This window comes from Triticum dicoccoides, chromosome 7A (genome assembly GCF_002162155.2).
Source record: "Triticum dicoccoides isolate Atlit2015 ecotype Zavitan chromosome 7A, WEW_v2.0, whole genome shotgun sequence".
NCBI classification, from domain to species: domain Eukaryota; kingdom Viridiplantae; phylum Streptophyta; class Magnoliopsida; order Poales; family Poaceae; genus Triticum; species Triticum dicoccoides.
Genome location: NC_041392.1, coordinates 510,985,886 through 510,997,595, shown reverse-complemented (window position 1 = coordinate 510,997,595; position 11,710 = coordinate 510,985,886).

Genomic DNA, 11,710 nt, shown 5'->3' with positions numbered 1-11,710 from the left:
GCCTCGCCGGCCCCCCTCCTCCACCTCGGATCCGAGCTCCAGCGAGCTTCCCCAACTCAGGCGGTGAACAGTGCAGGAACCCCGGCGAACCTCGTTCCGCGTGCGATCCAGATCTGAGATCCACTCCACTCGGTTGACTTTTTCCCTCCGAACCCTAATTTTTATGCATACTTTGACCTGCCGTAACTTTGCATCCGTAGCTCCGATTTGGGCATATAGTATATCAAAATGTTCGCCTCGACGAGTACATCATTTCATTCCATTGCATCATTTTCATTTGAGTTCATCTTGATACCCGCAATGCTGTTAGAAGAGGGCTTCGTGAGTTAATTGTCAGATCTGCTAGTTCATCTTAGACTTTTGTCATTTTTGCCATGATTATTGTGTGCATGATATACCTGTGAGTCCTTCATATGTTTTGTTAAGCACCTTGTTATCTTTCCAGAGGTGCAACCCATGCATTTTTAGGATGTGTGTGGTGACTTGTGCAAGCTTGCAAAGTGAGGCACCCGGTAAATCTGTTTTCAGGGACTTAGTAGTTTTCACTAAGTCTGGGATTATTTAGTTCATGATGCCATATGTTTTCGTTGTTTACTAGTGATCCGTGCCTCTTTAGAGGATGATCAGTAAGGGAGTTTTGTTAATATTGTAGTGCTCTATCCATCCATGTATTTGTTTGCAATTATGGAGCACCCTAGCTTGAATCAATCGAGCTCTACTTTTGCTTCGTTGTGAATCTAGGCAGATCGTCAACTTGTTTGCGATTTTGCCGATGTTATTATAGTTGATCCGTGCATGCTATGCTATTGTTCTTACCATGTATAGCTAGAATTTTGTGCCTTCTTAATGGATGTATGCTTACCTTGCCATGACTTGCACCGTAGTGAGTGCATCGAGCTCGTTTACATGCCTTCGTGAGTTAAATTTTAGCATGTCCCAGTTTTCACTAAGTCTGAAAACTGACTATATGTTTTTGCTATGTTCGTGTGCTTGTTACTATATTTTGTGATCCCTTTTGGCTCAAGGTCACTAAGGGACTTTTGTTAAGCTTGTTGAGTAGCTCCATGCCATGTTCTTACTTGTCTTAAACAGGTCATGTATCATATTGTTTTGCTGCTCCGAAAAGGGCTTCGTGATCTGAAATTTCAGACTAGTGTTAATTTCACTAAGTCTGGAATCTGTTTTGCATTTGCGTTTTTGCCATGCTTGTTTGAACCGCATAATGGATGAATTGGCCGTGGCTCAGTGCTAGTCTTTTGTTAAGCATCTTGTGGGCATCCCTGCCATGTATTTTGTTGTCATGTTTGGTGGTTGTAGCATGTTCATTCCGTTGCATTTAGATGCCTACTTGGTGTAAATCGCAGACCGATGTCATTTTTGAAACGCTTGCCATTTCCAAACCGTAACTCCGATTTCGGCGTTCTTTATATCGTTTTCAAGCGATTTCACCTCATCTTTCCAGTGGCACACTTGATTTTCCAAGTGAGGCCAGCTTCATGCATTTTCCTGTCATATCTTGCATTTTGCATCCCGCATCGCGTCCCGCATAGCATATCATCATTTCATCATATTGCTTGGTCTTGCACGTGATTGATTGTATCCTTGTTGCTTGTTTGTCTTGTTTGGGTAGAGCCGGGAGACGAGTTCGCTAACGAGGAGCCCGTTGAGTGTGCTTTTGAGGATCGAGTCAACTCTGACAACTGTGCAGTCAAGATGATCATACCCTCGAAATCACTACTATCTTTGCTATGCTAGTTTGCTCGCTCTTTTGCTATGCCATTGCTACGATGCCTACCATTTGCTTGTCAGCCTCCCAAATTGCCATGTAAAACCTCTAACCCACCATGTCCTAGCAAACCGTTGATTGGCTATGTTACCGCTTTGCTCAGCCCCTCTTTTAGCGCTGCTAGTTGCAGGTGAAGATTGGAGGCCGTTCCTTGTTGGAACATTTATTTACTTGTTGGGATATCATTTTATTGCCATGTTATCTTAATGCATCTATATACTTGGTAAAAGGTGGAAGGCTCGGCCTCTCGCCTAGTGTTTTGTTCCACTCTTGCCGCCCTAATTTCCGTCATATCGGTGTTATGTTCCGGGATTTTGCGTTCCTTACGCGGTTGGGTTATAATGGGAACCCCTTGATAGTTCGCCTTGATTGAAGCTTTTCCAGCAATGCCCAACATTGGTCTTACCATTTGCCACCTAGCCTTTTCTTTCCCTTGGGTTCTGCAGACTCAAGGGTCATCTTATTTTAACCCCCCCCCCCGGCCCAGTGCTCCTCTGAGTGTTGGTCCAAACTAGAGCCCCTTGCAGCGCCACCTCAGGGAAACTCGAGGGCTGGTTTTAGTTGTACGGATTGCTTATCTGAGTGTGCCCTGAGAAAGAGATATGTGCAGCTCCTATCGGGATTTGCCGGCACATTCAGATGGTGTTGCTGGTCTTGTTTTAACCTGTCGAATTGTCTTGTTGTACCGGGTTACCGAGTCTGGTCGGTGTGTCTCAGGTGGAGGTCTATTCCTTCCTTGACCGTGAGAGCTTGTCATGGGCTAAGTTGGGACTCCCCTGCAGGGATTGAACTTTCGAAAGCCGTGCCCGCGGTTATGGGCAGATGGGAATTTGTTAATGTCCGGTTGTAGATAACTTGAACTAAACTTAATTAAAATGAATCAACTGAGTGTGTTACCGTGATGGCCCCTTCTCGGCGGAGTCCGGAAGTGGACACGGTGTTGGAGTAATGCTTGCCGCAGGATTACCTCTTAAGTTATGCGTTCTCGCTTCGCCTTCTCTTCTCGCTCCCTTTTGCGAATAAGTTAGCCACCATACTTGCTAGTCGCTAGCTGCAGCTCCGCTCATATTTTACCTTGCCATACCCATGAGCTTAAATGGTCTTGATCGCGAGGGTGCGAGATTGCTGAGTCCCTGTGGCTCACAGATTCCTACTATACCAGATGCAGGTCCAAGTGATTCCGCTCCAGGTGACGACTATGAGCTCAAGTGGGAGTTCGACGAAGACTCTCAACGATACTACGTTTCCTTTCTCGATGATCAATAGTGGTGCCCAGTTGGGGGTGATTGGGACCGTGTCGCATGTTGGGTTCTCTTTTATTTTGGCGCCGTAGTCGGGCCTTGAGTGTATGGATGATGTAATGTTATTTATGTACTTGATTGACGTGGCGAGTGTAAGCCAACTATGTTCTCCCCTTTTATTATCACATTACATGGGATGTTTGTGAAGATTGCCTAACTTGCGACATATGCCTTCAATGTGATTATGCCTCTAAGTCGTGCCTCGACACGTGTGAGCTATAGTCGCATCGAGGGTGTTACAAGTTGGTATCAGAGTCTTCCCCGACCTTAGGAGCCCCATTGCTTGATCGTTATTAGCGGACGAGTTGTGTCTAGAAAAATGTTTTGAGTCTTTAGGAATTATATATCGGAGAGCTTAGGAATTCTTTTTACTTCCCTGTCTCCTCATCGCTCTGGTAAGGCATCCTGACGTAGAGTTTTGACTCTTCTCTTCTCAAATTTCACTAAAAAAAATTTAGGATCGGGCGGGTATCTTGGAATCGTTTCGATGGTTTTATGATGAGAACATTGTCTTGGTGCCTCCTGTCAGGGGTTTAGTGGAAGTGTCCCGGGGAGTTGAGCTCTGAGGTGTTGTCATCATAATTTTATTGTTGCAGTTCTGGAATACTTGAGTTTAATACGCCGACATCAAAAATCTCTTTTATACAGTTCGTTGGTGAGATAACCTCGACGCCACCCAGTACTGGGGCGGGAGTTCGGGAGTATCGCCATAACTTGTATAGCAGATGCTTTTCGAAGGTTGAGATAGATGGTTTCCGAAGTTTTTTTCTCGGTTATGTGTTGAAGGATGGGTACAGCTGGATGTAGGAATTGCTAGTTTGGGTGAGATATTATGCTTCCCCTGTATCCCCAACACCTGATTGCATAACCGGAAAGATTCGGGAGTTTCATAGGTGGGAATTCTAGTAGCTCTAGTTCTTCTTCCACGGATATTGGTTTGAGATTGGGATTTCTTACCGATTATTCGTTCTTGATCCGTACCTTGTTGATTTATTTCTCTACCTTAATTCTACGTGGCTTCTCAGTTTATGGATATGTGACCATTTCAAGAGGAATGCATTCGTTCATTTTGTTCGGATGTGAAGACTATATGTTGCAATTTTCATTCCATTGGATTCAGCTTCAATATTTATCTATCAATGTGCTAATGGTGGTCAACCTCTTCAGGATGGCTCCTCCAACGCGCACGACTCCGAATCATGATCCGCCACCACCTCCACCTCCTCCAGAGGCATGGCAAGCTGTGAAGGCCGCAACCAATGCAAACACACAGCTGATCATGCAAATTCTTCAAGAGCGCAATCAAGGCAGTCAAGGGAATCAAGGCAGCAATCAGAGTCACTTTGCTACACTCAACCAGTTCCTTGCTAACGGGCCAAAGACTTTCAGCAATTGTGTTGAGGCAACCGATGCTGACGATTGGCTTGTGGATCTGTGTAAGCATTTCGAGTGCAGTAACGTCAGGCCTGAGGACTTTGTTAAGTTCGCTTCCTTCCAACTCAAAGATCAAGCTGCAGAATGGTTCCAGCAGTACAAGGACTCCAGAGGTGGACGTGTTATCACTTGTGATGATTTCCGTCGAGATTTTCAAGCTCATCATATTCCGCAGAGCGTGATTGAAAGCAAGCGTGAGGAATTCCGCAATCTGAAGCAAGGCTCTTTGTCTGTCTATGACTACAACAAGTTGTTCCAGAAGCTCGCCCGCTTTGCCAAGCAGGACGTCCCTGATGAGAAGAGCATGATATACCAGTTCAGGGGTGGTCTCAGAGAAGATATTCAGCTCGCTCTTGTCCTCTTTGAGCCCTTGAGATACGATGAGTTCTACAACATGGCACTGAAGCAAGAGGTTGCTCAGTTGAGGTGTGATGCTTCTAAGAAGCGAGTCAGAGATGTTACTCCTTCTTCCTCTACTCAAGTGGCCAAGCAGCAGAAGTTCTGGCTTCCTCCTCCTCCGTTCCGTCAGCCGTATCAGCAGAAGAGCAAAGGTGGCAGTGGTTTTTCCCACCCACCCAACCCTGGCTTTCAGAACAAGACTTCGTCTCAACCTCCAAGATCGAGTGCTCCGTATCACCGTCCGCTTTCAGAGGTCACGTGCAACAAGTGCCAACAGAAGGGTCACTATGCCAACAAGTGTTTCAACCAGAGGCGTCTTCCTCCTCCTCCTCCTCCTGTCAGATCGGCAAGTACAGCTGTGGTCAAGCATAACCCCAAGCATGCCAAGGTCAATTTGATGAATGCAGCTCAGGCAGAGGACTCGTCAGATGTGATCATGGGTAACCTTCATGTTAATGATATTCCTGCAAAAGTTCTTTTTGACACGGGTGCATCGCATTGTTTCATCTCGAGACCTTTTGCATCTAAGCATGATTTTGTTACTCAAGTGTTGCCGAAGCCGTTGGCTATCGTCTCTCCGGCCCGTCAAATGACATCTCGAGTATGCATTCCGGATGTTACTATCACTTTGGGTGACTATAAGTTCTTGTCCTCTCCAAATGTTCTTGGTGACTCGGATATTGATCTTATTCTCGGAATGGATTGGCTTTCTAAGCACAAGGCTCAGCTTGATTGTGCAACCAGGCAGATTCAATTGACTCATTCGTCTGAGGATGTTATTGTCTTTGCCGCTCGTGATGATACTATCTGTCTGTTTTCTCTCAATGAGAAGGGTGAATTGGATGCCATCTCTCAAATTCCAGTCGTTTGCGAATATCAAGATGTCTTTCCAGAAGAGCTTCCAGGAATGCCTCTGCACCGGCCAGTTGAATTCGTTATTGAACTTGAGCCTGGCACGGAACCTGTGTGCAAGCGTCCCTACAAGCTCGGACCTGAAGAGTTGAAGGAGCTGAAGAAGCAACTCGATGAGCAAGAAAGAATGGGTCTCATCCGGCCTAGTTCTTCTCCGTGGGTTTGTGGTGTTCTTTTTGTGAAGAAGAAGGATGGAACGGACCGACTTTGTGTTGATTACCGTCCAGTGAATAAGAAGACCATCAAGAACAAATACCCACTTCCCAACATCAATGAGTTGTTCGAACAACTCAAAGGTGCTCAAGTATTCTCCAAGCTTGATCTCCGTATGGGTTATCACCAGATTCGCATTCATGAAGAAGATATTCCCAAGACAGCATTCAGAACAAGCTTTGGTTCATATGAATACACTGTCATGTCTTTTGGCCTCGCCAACGCTCCTCCGACGTTCTCTCGCATGATGAACTTCATCTTCAACGCCTACACCAATGACTTCGTTTTGGTCTATCTCTACGACATTCTGGTTTTCTCGAAGAACAAGGAAGATCATTCCAAGCATTTGCGTTTGGTTCTTGATAAGCTCAGGGAACATCAGTTCTATGCCAAGTTCTCCAAGTGTGAATTTTGGCTCGATGAGGTTCTTTATCTTGGCCAGATCATCTCTGCCAAGGGCATTGCCGTGAATCCCGAGAAGGTGTCCGCAATTGTGAATTGGGAACCTCCTCAGAGTGTGAAGCAACTCCGCAGTTTTCTCGGTCTCGCAAGCTATTGCCGAAGATTCGTTGAAAACTTTTCCAAGATCGCGAAGCCTCTCTCAAATCTTCTTCAGAAGCACGTCAAGTACGTTTGGTCTCCGGAGTGTGATATTGCTTTCAACACTTTGAAAGAGAAGTTGATCACTGCTCCAATTCTGACTCCACCTGATGAATCCAAGCCGTACGAGGTCTTTTGTGATGCCTCTCTCCAAGGTCTTGGCGCAGTATTGATGCAAGAGAAGAAAGTTGTTGCTTATACATCTCGCCAGTTGAAGCCTAATGAGAAGAACTACCCCACTCATGATCTCGAGTTGGCGGCAGTTGTGCATGCTCTTTTGACTTGGAGACATCTTTTATTGGGAAGAAAAGTGGACATTTTCACTGATCACAAGAGTCTCAAGTACATCTTCACTCAACCTAATCTCAACCTCAGGCAAACTCGATGGGTCAAAATGATTCAAGAGTATAATCCAAGTATTGAGTACACTCCAGGCAAGGCTAATGTGATTGCTGACGCTTTGAGCAGGAAAGCGTATTGCAACAGTCTGATTCTTAAGCCTTATCAACCCGAGCTTTGTGAAGCTTTCCGCAAACTTAATCTGCAAGTTGTTCCTCAAGGATTCCTCGCCAACCTTCTAGTCTCTCCTACCTTAGAAGACCAGATTCGCCAAGCCCAGCTTCTTGATGCTATGGTGAAAAAGGTGAAGATTGGGATTGCCAAGAGTCAGTCCAAGTACAAGTGCTACCGCCTTGATGACAAGGACACTCTCTTCTTCGAGGATCGTATTGTTGTGCCCAAAGGTGACCTCCGTAAAGTGATCATGAACGAGGCTCACAATTCTTTCCTCTCCATCCACCCTGGGAGCATGAAGATGTATCAGGACCTTAAGCAAGCTTATTGGTGGATTCGAATGAAGCGCGAGATCGCTCAATTCGTGAATGAATGTGATGTCTGCAGAAGAGTGAAGACAGAACACCAAAGGCCAGCTGGTCTCCTCCAACCTCTTGCCATTCCAGAATGGAAGTTTGACCACATTGAAATGGACTTCGTGACTGGGTTTCCAAAGTCCAAGCGTGGCAATGATGCTATATTTGTTGTCATCGATAAACTCACCAAAGTGGCTCACTTTCTGCCTATCAAAGAGTCGATCACTGCATCTCAATTGGCGGAACTCTATACCTCGCGTATTGTCTCTCTGCACGATATTCCTCAAGTGATCTCTTCAGACCGGGGCAGCATCTTTACCTCGAAGTTTTGGGATTCTTTCCAGAAGGCCATGGGCACTAACATCCGCTTCAGCACTGCTTTCCATCCTCAAAAAAGCGGTCAAGTCGAGCGTGTCAACCAGATTCTTGAAGATATGCTCAGGGCTTGTGTGATCTCCTTCGGCATGAAGTGGGAGGATTATCTTCCTTATGCTGAATTCTCCTACAACAATAGTTTTCAAGCAAGTTCGGGCAAGGCCCCATTTGAAATTCTGTATGGCAGGAAGTGCCGTACCCCCCCCCCCTCAACTGGTCTGAAACCGGTGAACATCAGCTTTTGGGTAATGACTTAATCATAGAAGCAGAAGAAATGTGCAAAGTCATTCATGATAACCTCAAAGCAGCCCAATCCCGCCAGAAGAGCTACTATGATAATAAGCACCGTGATTTGGCTTTCGAGATCGGAGATCATGTTTACCTTCGTGTCTCTTCTATGAAAGGTACTCGTCGCTTCGGTATCAAAGGGAAGCTTGCCCCCAGATACGTGGGACCTTTCAAGATTGTCAGCAAGAGAGGCGACCTCGCCTATCAACTCGAGCTTCCTTCAAACTTTGCAAATGTTCATGACGTGTTCCATGTCTCTCAGCTTCGAAAGTGCTTCAAGACTCCTGACCGCACAGTCAACTTCGAGGACATTAAGCTCCAAGAAGATCTCTCTTATCGTGAGCACCCAGTTGCTATTCTTGAAGAGACTGAACGCAAGACTCGCAACAAGTCAATCAAATTTCTCAAAGTCAAGTGGTCACACCATTCCGACCGTGAAGCTACCTGGTAACGCGAGGATCACCTCCGTTCTGAGTACCCGGCGTTCTTTCAGTCCTAGATCTCGGGACGAGATCCTTTCATAGTGGTGGAGTGTTGTAACACCCCGGATGTAACTTTCCCTATTTGTACTCCAACTCTTGCCGTTTCCAGCGTTAAGTTATTTTATTTCCTCGGGTTCGGGTCTTTGTCTCCGTGTGTTGTTATCGTTGTCATGCATCTCATATCATGTCATCATGTGCATTGCATTTGCATACGTGTTCATCTCTTGCATTCGAGCATTTTCCCTATTGTCCGTTTTGCATTCCGGCGCTTCGTTCTCCTCCGGTGGTCATTTCTAGCTTTCTTTCGTGTCTGGGGATTAGACATTTCCGGATTGGACCGAGACTTGCCAAGCGGCCTTGGTTTACTACCGGTAGACCGCCTGTCAAGTTTCGTGTCATTTGGACTTCGTTTGGTACTCCAACGGTTAACCGAGGGACCGAAAAGGCCTCGTGTGTGTTGCAGCCCAACACCTCTCCATATTGGCCCAAAACCCACCAAACTCTGCTCCATGTCCTAAAGCGTTCGATCACGATCGCGTGGCCGAAAACCACACCTCATTTGGACTCTCCTAGCTCCCTCTATGCCTATATACACCCCCCCCCCATTCCAAATCTCGGATTCTCTCCCCGTCCAACCCTAAAAAAAACCTCTCCGCCGCCGCCGGACAACGTCCGCACGAGCCGGACGTGTCCGCCCCGCTCCCCCCAGCCTCTCTCGAGCCGCCACCTACCACCGCCGCCGGGCCCAAAGGCCCAAGGCCGGCCCCCGACGCCGCCACCCCGGGCCGCGCCATCGTCCTCACCACCGCCGCCTCGTCGGCCCCCCTCCTCCACCTCGGATCCGAGCTCCGGCGAGCTTCCCCAACTCCGGCGGTGAACAGTGCAGGAACCCCGGCGAACCTCGTTCCGCGTGCGATCCAGATCTGAGATCCACTCCACTCGGTTGACTTTTTCCCTCCAAACCCTAATTTTTATGCATACTTTGACCTACCGTAACTTTGCATCCGTAGCTTCGATTTGGGCATATAGTATATCAAAATGTTCGCCTCGACGAGTACATCATTTCATTCCATTGCATCATTTTCATTTAAGTTCATCTTGATGCCCGAAATGCTGTTAGAAGAGGGCTTCGTGAGTTAATTGTCAGATCTGCTAGTTCATCTTAGACTTTTGTCATTTTTGCCATGATTATTGTGTGCATGATATGCCTGTGAGTCCTTCATATGTTTTGTTAAGAACCTTGTTATCTTTCCAGAGGTGCAACCCATGCATTTTTAGAATATGTGTGGTGACTTGTGCAAGCTTGCAAAGTGAGGCACCCGGTAAATCTGTTTTCAGGGACTTAGTAGTTTTCACTAAGTCTGAGATTATTTAGTTCATGATGCCATATGTTCTTGTTGTTTTCTAGTGATCAGTGCCTCTTTTGAGGATGATCAGTAAGGGAGTTTTGTTAATATGGTAGTGCTCTATCCATCCATGTCTTTGTTTGCAATTATGAAGCACCCTAGCTTGAGTCAATCGAGCTCTACTTTTGCTTCGTTGTGAATCTGGGCAGATCGTCAACTTGTTTGCGATTTTGCCGATGTTATTATAGTTGATCCGTGCACGCTATGCCATTGTTCTTACCATGTCTAGCTAGAATTTTGTGCCTTCTTAATGGATGTATGCTTGTCTTGCCATGACTTGCACTGTAGTGAGTGCATCGAAGTCGTTTACATGCCTTCGTGAGTTAAATTTCAGCATGTCCCAGTTTTCACTAAGTCTGAAAACTGACTATATGTTTTTGCTATGTTCGTGTGCTTGTTACTATATTTTGTGATCCCTTTTGGCTCAAGGTCACTAAAGGACTTTTGTTAAGCTTGTTGAGTAGCTCCATGCCATGTTCTTACTTGTCTTAATCAGGTCATGTATCATGTTGTTTTGCTGCTCCGAAAAGGCCTTCGTGATCTGAAATTTCAGACTAGTGTTAATTTCACTAAGTCTGGAATCTGTTTTGCATTTGCGTTTTTGCCATGCTTGTTTGAACCGCATAATGGATGAATTGGCCGTGGCTCAGTGCTAGTCTTTTGTTAAGCATCTTATGGGCATCCCTGCCATGTATTTTGTTGTCATGTTTGGTGGTTGTAGCATTTTCATTTCGTTGCATTTAGATGCCTACTTGCTGTAAATCGCAGACCGGTGTCATTTTTGAAACGCTTGCCATTTCCAAACCGTAACTCCGATTCCGGCGTTCTTTATATCGTTTTCAAACGATTTCATCCCATCTTTCCAGTGGCACACTTGGTTTTCCAAGTTGAGGCCAGCTTCATGCATTTTCCTGTCATATCTTGCATTTTGCATCCCGCATCGCGTCCCGCATAGCATATCATCATTTCATCATATTGCTTGGTCTTGCACGTGGTTGATTGTATCCTTGTTGCTTGTTTGTCTTGTTTGGGTAGATCCGGGAGACGAGTTCGCTAACGAGGAGCCCGTTGAGTGTGCTTTTGAGGATCCAGTCAACTCTGACAACTGTGCAGGCAAGATGATCATACCCTCGAAATCACTACTATCTTTGCTATGCTAGTTTGCTCGCTCTTTTGCTATGCCATTGCTACGATGCCTACCATTTGCTTGTCAGCCTCCCAAATTGCCATGTAAAACCTCTAACCCACCATGTCCTAGAAAACCGTTGATTGGCTATGTTACCGCTTTGCTCAGCCCCTCTTTTAGCGCTGCTAGTTGCAGGTGAAGATTGGAGGCCGTTCCTTGTTGGAACATTTATTTATTTGTTGGGATATCATTTTATTGCCATGTTATCTTAATGCATCTATATACTTGGTAAAGGGTGGAAGGCTCGGCCTCTCGCCTAGTGTTTTGTTCCACTCTTGCCGCCCTAGTTTCCGTCATATCGGTGTTATGTTCCCGGATTTTGCGTTCCTTACGCGGTTGGGTTATAATGGGAACCCCTTGATAATTCGCCTTGATTAAAGCTTTTCCAGCAATGCCCAACATTGGTCTTACCAGTTGCCACCTAGCCTTTTCTTTCCCTTGGGTTCTGCAGACTCAAGG